This window comes from Takifugu flavidus, chromosome 13 (assembly GCF_003711565.1).
Source record: "Takifugu flavidus isolate HTHZ2018 chromosome 13, ASM371156v2, whole genome shotgun sequence".
In the NCBI taxonomy this organism is placed as follows: domain Eukaryota; kingdom Metazoa; phylum Chordata; class Actinopteri; order Tetraodontiformes; family Tetraodontidae; genus Takifugu; species Takifugu flavidus.
Genome location: NC_079532.1, coordinates 11712839 through 11723442, shown reverse-complemented (window position 1 = coordinate 11723442; position 10604 = coordinate 11712839). Strand labels below are relative to the sequence as shown.

Genomic DNA, 10604 nt, shown 5'->3' with positions numbered 1-10604 from the left:
CTGCTGTGCCAACTTATTCCGATGTCTGCTTGTGCTGCCCAGCCTGCTGTGATGAAGAGGTTTTCATCTTTGGTTCTTTCTGTTATTCAACTGCCATGTTTTCAGTAAAGTCCGTTCTGGTCAAATCTGCTCGGTCCTGTGTGTATCTGCCGCTGCTAACACACAGACTGATGCTGATTTTTGTTATAAATTAATTTGAGGACTGTGGTACGTATGATATTTTTAGAATTGCAATAATCTACACACTCCTGCCTGCCTGTAATGTCAAACTATGCAAACGATCCAGCTGTTTTTGAAATTAGATTCAACAGGATTAGTCAGACTGAGAGTGGAGAATAGATAATAAATCATAGGAATATATGGAGTTTAATTACAGACTGTGTTAGTTTCAGGAAGTAACAGTCTTTATTGAAACTCAAGACGCCTCCAAGGAGGGATGAAACAAAAAACCGACTAAATTAAAAGAAATCTAAAGGGGCAAAACCAACAAAAAACACTCTCTTACGAGGAACTAGAAAAACTAATGCTATGAAAGTCTCTAAACAATCGCACTGTAGATTTTCAAGGACTAGATCCTCGTGACTATGAAGTACAGGCTGGTGATCAGGACAAAAGACTTGGCACAGGACAAAGGGAGACACAGACTATAAGCACATGGGGGGGTAATGGGGAACAGCTGGAAACAATCAGGAATCAGGGAAGACAATCGAACAGGTGACACATGAGGAAAAGCAAGTGGCGAGAGGAGAGTTGGTTTCAAAATAAAACAGGAAGTCACAAAACCAAGATGGAGACAGGACAAAAAAGGGCCAACTTCACCTACAGGTGTGACAAACGATGCATGCGCTGGTTTGTTTTGTTGGCTGTTTGCTCTGAATTCCTATGGAATTCTCCTCAGAAGCCTGTGTTTAACTTTTACTGAATCTTATGTGTTTTAGCATAAATGATTTTCTCATAATGGGCTGTTTTATGTGTCAGTTTTGCCATTCCATCCAGACACAGTCGCTGTTTAATGTGTAATGTACATTAAGAAAACTCATTTCCCCTCTAACTTTTATCCATTAGCCATTTTAATGCATCTTTTTTGTTAGGCATGGTATGGATTGAGGTATGAGTTGAACTGTCTCCAGACAGAACTCACATTCACCACAATGGCCCAACTCAATATTGTCAACTACAGGACTGGCTCCATTCTATCTTTAATGTATCACAACTCAGGCCCAGTCAGACCCGACAGGTAAACGGCCTCCTCTCTGATCAACCAAACACCCCAGAAGCCAGCAAGCTCCACGCCAGGGACAGGAAGGGCTTGAGGTTGAGCAACCACCAGCACAGGAAGTGGTCTGATGGTCCAGTCAGGATGCAGATCTCCGTGAGTTCATCTAAGGAGACGGGGGCATGAGAAGAGGCGTCTGAAGTTGTTCTTTGCCTTTTGATATGATGATGAGGTTGCTTAAAGCCCGACTCATCGTTGGTCATCAAAGTAGAATCTGAACGATTACAAATGTCAAAGTATTGCAGGACCCGAATAAGAGCAAACGCCCTGTGTTTTCTATTAGCGATGTTTTTGGTGTCGGGCTATAATTAAAATGATAGACCAACTATAATCAAAGTGGCAGACTGACAGCTTGTACTTCCCATCTGGACGCATCGAAGGTCATGTCGGGCCTGATGGAAGCCATCTTCCTATTAACTAAATGCAAATTAAATATTCAAAATGGCCAAGAAAACCAGTAAGAACAAGAAACTGGCAGATGAAGTGCTGAGATGATCGGAAGTGTCTCATAAGCTCCCCGTGTGTGATTCACGTCGGTGTTTCTTTAGTGCTCGGCGGGGTTTTATTGCAACAGTGAGAAAAAAATCACCACCCGTGGAAATAAATATATCATCTAAACCAAACTTCACCCTTTTCGGATAAAGGCAAGATCCAGTCGTTGCATAAGAACTGGGATCCAAATATAAACGAAGAGCCGAGCAGATTTGCCCCCTGTGCTGAGGTAAACGTGTTATTTGTGAAGTACAGGTGGAAGAAATGAGAAGCACCATCCGACCTGGGCTGACAACATAGGTTTGTATCTCACTAATGAATGCTGTCAAGTCAGGATTAGATGGATCAGCCCACAGACAACATCATTACTGTCAGCGTGTCGCACCTAATATCACACCGCTGACTGGATATTGAGGCTGCGCTACACCCCACTGCAGCATGAGCTCAAGTATTCTGGGCCTGGACATGCTGCCAAACATCTGAACTGTTATTATCATTATCATCTTCCTCTGTAAGAGAGGAACGTTGGGCAAGGCCGATGTAATAAAAGAAGAAACATACTGACTTATAAGACTATGGGAATTCATACTTAGAGTTTTCTTCCAGGCACTCAATTGTATCAAATGTATTTACGTGGGTGAGTCGGGAACCATCATTTCTTTCTGCCTAATTACCTGCTGGCATTATTCACGAGTAAGGACTATAAAAGCAGTCAAGTGACGGCTGAAACATGGCTGCACAACGTGCTCTTGGTCCAAATGTGTGAAATAGTGACAAGAGTCTCGGAAATCTGCACACTTTCAATATGTAATTTAATGATCTTTGTTAGTGATGCTGAAAACCTTTTAGTTTATTTCCAGATGTGATGGATTGCTCTCTCTCTCTCTCTCTCTCTCATACACACACACACACACACACACACACACACACACACACACACACACACACACACACACACATACACACAGTCTTTGTACAGTCATAAACTTGAATTTCCATGTATTTCAGATTCATTCATTCATTCATTCAGTCAGTCAGTCAGACTTTCCTGTTAAATATAGTTACATCTCCGTGTTTTTAACATTTATAGTCCGTCCAATAATTTTATGATCATAATAAATAGTCCCCCCAGATGATTCAGTTAATTATACAGGCAGAAAAATAAAGTTTTTCTTAACCAGCCGTTGGGGCCGTCAACATATGCCACCCTTGTTTAAGGCTCGGTCCAACATCTACCTGGTTCAGGCCTCAGGGACGTCAGTCACTGTGATGGGTCCGTGTAGATGACAGCTGCTGCAGCAGCTCAGGCGTATGGAAGGACAAATATGTCCGTATCGACTCGAGACAGCTCCAAAGAATTCTCGTAGCATCGCCAACAGCTCTTATGTTCCATATCTACAGACGCCGCAGGTGTTAAGTCATAATTGATGTGAAAGAACGCAGCGCTCACGATGTTTGAGTTAGTTTTTTCTGGATGTAAATGAAGAGAAATGAAGAAGCCCTCAGCCCAGGCTCCAGGATACCACATGGCGTGCAGGGGAATTTGAATATTCATGAAGTGGCCGTGTCTTATAATAACCACAACTGGTTTTATTTTTAGATCAGATGCTTCCGTGTTATGTTTACAGGTTTTTCATTTGTTTCATTTATATTTGTTGCCTCAAAAATGTATTATTGCTATTTTTAACTGTGCTCTCCCCCTTTCTGTTCACCACCTACACAGCTGACTTCCAGTACCACTCTGAGACATGTCACCTCCAGAAGTACTCGGATGACACAGTCATAGTCGGGTGTGTGGAGAATGGACAAGAGGATGAATACAGGGACCTTGTGGAGAGTTTTGTTAGGTGGAGCAGGGAGAACCTTCTGCAGCTCAATGTGTCCAAGACGAAGGAGATGGTGGTGGATTTCAGTAAAAGCAAGTCCCCTCCCTCCCCAGTCTGCATTAGTGGGAAGGATGTGGAAATAGTCTCATCTTACAGGTTCCTGGGTGTTCAGCTGGACAATAAACTGGAGTGGTCCACAAACACCGATGCTGTCTACAAGAAGGCCATGAGCAGACTCTATTTCCTCAGGAGACTCAGGTCCTTCAGTGTTTGCAGCAGGATGCTCCACATGTTCTACCAGTCTGTCATGGCTAGCACCATCTTCTTTGCTGCAGTGTGCTGGGGTGCAGGCATTAAAGCAAAAGATGCTAACAGACTCAACAAACTCATCAAAAAGGCAGGGTCTGTTGTTGGCTGTAGACTTGCAAACTTGGACGAGGTGGTGAGGGACAGGATGGTGTTGAAACTGAGGACAATCATGGACAATCCCTCCCACCCCCTCCATAACACAGTGGATAAACTGAGAAGCAGCTTCAGCAACAGACTCCTGCAGCCTCGCTGCTCTAAGGAACGGGACAGGAAGTCATTCCTGCCGTCCGCCATTAAACTGTATAATTCATCCCTCTCTGTCAGAGCTGAGCTCTCTTGACCGGACTTATGCATCAGCTCAGATCCAAACCATTCAATAACAATAATTGTTTTAATGTTTATGTTGTAATTTTATTTCTATTTTATTCTATATGTATGTATATATGCTTATAATGCTAATATGTATATATTATATTATGTATATATTATATATATATGCTTATAATATATGCTGTATATATGCTTATAACGTTCTAATCTTATTTGTATTTATTTATTCTATTTCTATACTTTGTATAGGTTGCTACTACAATTCAATTTCCCTACGGGGATGAATAAAGTACATCTTAATCTTAATCTTAATCTTATTGCCATTGCAAATAAAGAAAATCTCATGCATTATAAATACTGTATATGTAATTTATAATATTGGCTTTGGAAGAAACAAAACATAAATCATATTAATATAATAAACCTGAACCAACAGATGATGAAAACAAGAAAACATGAGCAGCCAAAACAGTCTTGGAAGTGTTGCCAATTCATGATAATTTTAATAATGAAATGACTGAACAGAAAACTGGGTCCCGTCAAAGTCAAAATCGCAAATGAAAAATTGTAACTGTGAACATTTAAACCCTTTACAACCAGCCTCGGACTTCCTGTCTGGGTTACATTGATAACTGGCTGCAACCTTCATCTCTGACAGCACAAAGAAGTTTGGTTCATTGTATTTCTGCCATTATCATGAAAATACAGTTGGCTGGTTGTAATAAAACATCAGCAAACACCCTCACATTATATTCATCCTCATTGATCTATTTGTTGTGAAGCTGTAGTAAAAAAAAAACAACAACATTCACTTTATAAAACGCTCCCTGAAAATGAAACTTCAGGGGGGAAAAATAGAATTATTGAGTAGTCGCTGTCAAGAAAAACAAACTCATTACCATCACTCCTGCCTTAGATTTTCCTTTGAGACACATAACACATTGGCGTGCACGATTGTTGATGCTGATGATAGTAATTGAATAGAGATGGACAGCTCCGGCTGCTGCAGGTTCTTCTTCAGGTACCATATTAATTGTGATGATGGATAAAGGAGCTTACAGAGGCACAGCGGTGAGATGAGTCCACCACAAGAGACACTTGTCTTAGTCAATAAAGCAGAAAGCTGATTGTTGCTCTATGTGACTCACAGAAGACATGTTTAATGTCCTTCAAAGGCTTCCTGCGGATATGAAATATTTGCAGAGGCATATTGAATTCTCAAGGTGCATTCCCAGCTTGAGTATTTCCTGCCGATTTTGACAGTTTTGATTGGATCCATCTCACAGGATGGAGCGACTTTAGACAGCACATCTGCTAACTGTGGACCTGGTCTGGAGAATCTTTAGGAAGACAAAAACTGAGTATTCCAATCGAATCTAAGAGTTCTAGTTGTTGGTCCAGTATTTTTTTTCTCCTTTTTAAATTTCAAGCTGATAAATGAGCTTTTAGATTCATTTCTCAGCCGTCTATTAATCATTAATCTGCCATGTTTCTGTCCATTCATCTTCTATCACTTTAGGCTTTAATGCTTTATGCTTTAAAGTCTCCGGCTCATCGTTAGTCTGTCTGCCTTTTTCAAAGGTATCAAATTTATCATCCTGTCCCTGGTGTTGGTAGCTCAATCTGTTGGGGGACGGGGCTGAGGAGCAGAGGGTTTCTGGTTCAAGCCCCCGGTGCAGACACAAGGAGGAGTAGTAATGGGAGGTGCCGAAACACCTTTAATGCACTGCTAAGGAGCCCTTGAGCAAGGTACTGAACCCACAAATGCTTCCATACGGTCCTGCGATGAACTGGCGACCCATAACCTGCCTTCGCCCATATGTGTGACGGCCATATGTTCTCCCAGGGACCCTGAAAGGGAAAAAGTGGCTCAGAAGAAATGGATGTAATTTGACACGTGTGTTTAAGACACAGTGGAGGTGTATTTGACACAAAACGTAAATGTACAACGCTCAGTTCGCAGCAAGATGTGGAAATAGATCCCAAAAAAATATAGTCCATGTTTAAGTTCCCACGGATCTGTTATTCTTCCAAAAACCTTTCTTTGGAAAACCACAGGGAATATAGACCCAAGGCTGAGAGAAACCAGGAGGGACAAGGTGGGAAAGAACACAAGGCCTGGGGCAAGAGAGGCTGAAAACGAGGAATCGTAGGAGAGAGCAACAACTGTACTGGTTTGTCCTGATTGGAATGAAGCAGACTGTGACTTAATAACAAATATATGGCTTTAATAAAGCATGGGGGAGAGTTGTCCAGGAAATGGCTGCCACACTGCCAGAGTTGACACTATGACAAGTGAGAGGATTAATAGGACCTATGGTATGGAAAATTAAAGGCAGGAATGTGATGTCCTCTTACAGATGCAGGGTCTCAGGAGGTTAACCTTTGACCTCTGCGGATAATCAGCCGTCACCAGTGAATCAGAGTGAGCCCATTGAACAATGCCCTGAGCGTGACAACTTCTGACTTCTGCTCTGATGGTTTGAGGTGAGACATCCGGGCCTACCTGGATGAGGTGGTGAAGACAGTGTTGACAGCTTATATGTGACTGGCTGGAAGAGAGTAACAAGTTGCCACTGAATGGAAACGAGTTGACAGCATTGAGGGGGGAAAGCATGAATATTTTGAAGTTTTTTTTATTCATCTGAGGTGACAAAATAGTATCACCCTTCAACTTCACAGAAGGAACTGGGGAAACTTCTTTTATTCTGCTGCCTGTTCAGGAGAAACAAAGACCATCAGCAAACTACCTTCACTGCTTAGATGGATTTAAAATGTCATTTTCCTGTGTGTGCATGACGTCCACAGGCTGCGCTCCATTATAAACTCCCACGCTCTCCCTGGGCCCCAAACCCCAGCAATGCATCAATTCTTAGATAGATGTAATTTTCCGCTTTTGACCTGTAATTTTCTGTTTTGCTGGGGTTTTTTTTGCGTATCGTTTGTTTTGGGTGCATCTTTTTAATCCTTGCATGATAACTGGTATCACAACGCTAAAACCATGCCTCATAATCACCGTATGAAAATGCTATGATATGGCTTCTACAGCTCAAAGTGCAGTTTGAAATGTAATCAACGGAATTAAATTAAAATCTCTATGGGGACATGTTAATGGAGGAGTCTGCTGTTCGGGAAAAGGAGCAGATAATTATAATGAAACCTTATATGAGAATTCCAATCAGCACACACAGTCAGCCGCATCTAACAGGGAAAACTTGAATAAATCCTCGCAGAATCCCCTGAAACCCTAAAACCGTGTAATTAGGCCAGAAAATGAACCAGGCAGAAGTACAGTCATTTCTATAATGAACTCCTCTTTGTGTTTAGGGTAAATAAATATTTTCTTTCGAGGTGTAAATGACTCATTGTTTGGTAACATTGAGATAAGGCCCGCAGTTGGGCTACCACAGCGGCACACGCCTCTCTCTCATGGTGGTCAGATATTGAAGTCAGAGTACCCGCTTACATGGCACACGGTGTAAAAGTGTTAGAGATGCACTCCACAGGTGAGCATTTCGGCTTGCCGGAAATGGTGGAGCAGTCAGCTGCTGCTGTCTGAAATCAATGCATCTTCAAGTGGTTCAGCAGCATCTGGATGCGAAAACATCACCCACATAGAAGAGTAGACAGCTAAGTGAGCAGAGCAACAGGCAGTGACAGTCTAATGCCCCTGAAAAGTGCTGGCATTGACCGTTGGTTGAGTCTCGACAAGAGGCAGACATGAATTAATGAAGTGAGATGTAACAAGAAGCCATGTAAACACTAAATAATAGGGAGGCTTCCATCAGGAAGATACGTAATAAATTTGGAGAGAAAGAGAGTTCAGTGATGTAAGTCAGTATCAGCATTCTGAGGAGGTTTGGGCTATGGAATATTCAACCGTCTGAGGGCTTTAGGTTCCAAAAGATAGGCAAAAGTGCTGTTAAAAAACAGACTTAAACCTTTTTTCCGAGCATCTTTGTTGTGTGTAAAGGCTCTCTGGTGGTGCTAAAAATTTCACATGCTGGTTTGAAGAATCTTGGCTGTTTTCAACAGACGTTTCAAACCAGGAGGAGATAATAGAGCCTGGAAAATTATCTCCGGCACCAGCCTTTTTGATAACACATTTATTTTGGTTCATTATTTTTAAAAAAATGTTTTTAAAGAATCCCACTGACTTCTATTAATGTAAGGTAGTAGGGACCAAATGACTCATTTTATCCAGGGTAATGGGAGCTTATTTGACATTTAAATAAGCATTTATTCTGCCTAATGCACTTGGTGCTTGACTGAGGTGCAGACTCAACGACAGAACACCCTAAAACTGGCATGTAAGTATGATTTTATTAAGGATGATATAGAGGTTCAATGTTCTGTTAATGTGCTTTCAGAAGGGTTGAGTTCAGATGATGAGGTGCTCCCACTTCCTTAACTGGAACAGGCCTAAAAGGTTATCTGACACAGATGCATGCTTTTACTTTCATGAAGTAAGGTATAATATAATCTCATGCATTAGCTTGATTTAAACACTGAGGCAATCCTCATTTACAGTGCAGATGGGCAAAGTAAAACTATCAATATAAAATGAATTAAAATTGGGTCCTATGTACACAGTAAAATACGGAAACAGAAAGATCCAATTCTAGCCTCAACCTTAACCTCACTTCCTATTCATGACTCAACTTTGCTAGTAGAATAAATGTTTTAGCACTCAATATCTAGCAATGACAAGAACGCGCGCACACACACACACACAGACACAGACACACACACACACACACCACACACACACACACAGATTACAGAAGTCTGAAGGGATATTGCTGCATTCGCAGGGAAACTGCTGGACACACACACACACACACACACACACACACACACACACACACAAACACACACGCACGCGCATTTGAACTTTTGAAATTTGAACTTCTCATATTAAGCAGATCGAGAGCAGAATGTTCTGGAATCAGTGATCCGTGTTATCAAATTAAGACTGGTGTGTTTGATAATTCATTATTTGATCTGTCTAATTGTGATATTAAATATGCAATAAATGTCAGCTTTCAGCACTATGAAGACCACCCCACCCCACCAGGGGATTTATTCATATTCATTCAAAAAGTCCAAAAATGCAAAGGGCTTTTTCTTAATTTGTGAGATCAAATGAAATAGAGGGGGAAAAGATTAGAGATAGATTTTGTATTTAAGTTCTAAAGTTATTCAGTGTCTTTTACAGACTGACATATTTGTCATGAGGGCATCTTCTATTGTTTCTCATGAAAGTTTTATGAGGAAATATTCAACGAAATGAGCCATATGAAGTTCAGGTTCACTTGAGTGAGCAGGATTTTTCTTTTATGGTAATGAGGGTTGAAGCACAGCGACCTCTACAGAGGAGGAAAGGACAGCTGAAAAGGCAACATGAGGGCCTGAATTTCAAATCTTTCAGCAAGTCAATACATTCAACTATATAGATTCTTAAAATCATTCTAAACTTTTGTTGTATAAAAATTAAATCAAATCATCTTTATTCAAGGAAGAACTTTTTTACAGGAATAAACCTTGAGCAGGACCAGGTTCCTATGGGGAAGCCTCCTGTTGATGACCAGCTGGGTAGTTAAAAATGGAAACTTTAGTCACCAAAACAAATAAATGAATATATATTTTCCAATTCTTCATTTATTGTTCATTAGTTATGATTATTATTAGCAGTAGATATACAGGATTGTGTAAAAGTGTTATCCATCTATATGACTCATGGAGAAAATGAGGCAAGAGTTTAACCCAGTGACTGCAATACATATAAATTGTCATATATATTTATATAGTTGTTTTTGTTTTTTCTAAAGCAGCATCTGCATAAACATCTTTTATCTATAATTCAGTGCTGATAGCATGAATTGACAGTCTCAAAATGTTTGGATATCAGACTGGATGTAATGTACTTTGTGAATCTTTGTATGCAATCATAGGCAGATAGTGAGAGCAAACAATGACGACCTTTGAACCTTTGACGACCGGGGAGTATCGTTTGTTCAAATTAAAATGCTCTTATCACGGTGGGACTATTTTATAATACATAATTTATAGTATTTTACATCTTCAGTGTGACGTTTAGACAATTATTTGTCTAATCTGCATTTGACGTGAATCCACATTTGCGACAAATATTTTAGACATACATTCTATTTAATCGCTGTATTAATGATCACCCCATCTACTCTAGACAAACTACATTGTTACCAGTGACTATAGCATAAACGGGACTAAAAGTGGTATATAAAAGGCCATTATTAAACCCTTTATTTCACGCCTACGCTCTAGTCCGTCGCAAAAATACGTTCGGGTTGTGTCCGTTCAAATATCCTTCCGGAGTGAAACATGTACGC

The 10604-nt window shown here is 40.6% G+C and overlaps 1 long non-coding RNA gene across 1 annotated transcript; it reads left to right on the top strand.

Annotated features, from left to right (window-relative positions):
- Positions 1–1611, top strand: LOC130536514 (uncharacterized). Its single transcript, XR_008953368.1, has 2 exons — positions 1–207; positions 1219–1611. It is a non-coding gene; the product is annotated as an uncharacterized LOC130536514 (long non-coding RNA).
- The last annotated feature ends 8993 nt before the right edge of the window (positions 1612–10604 follow it).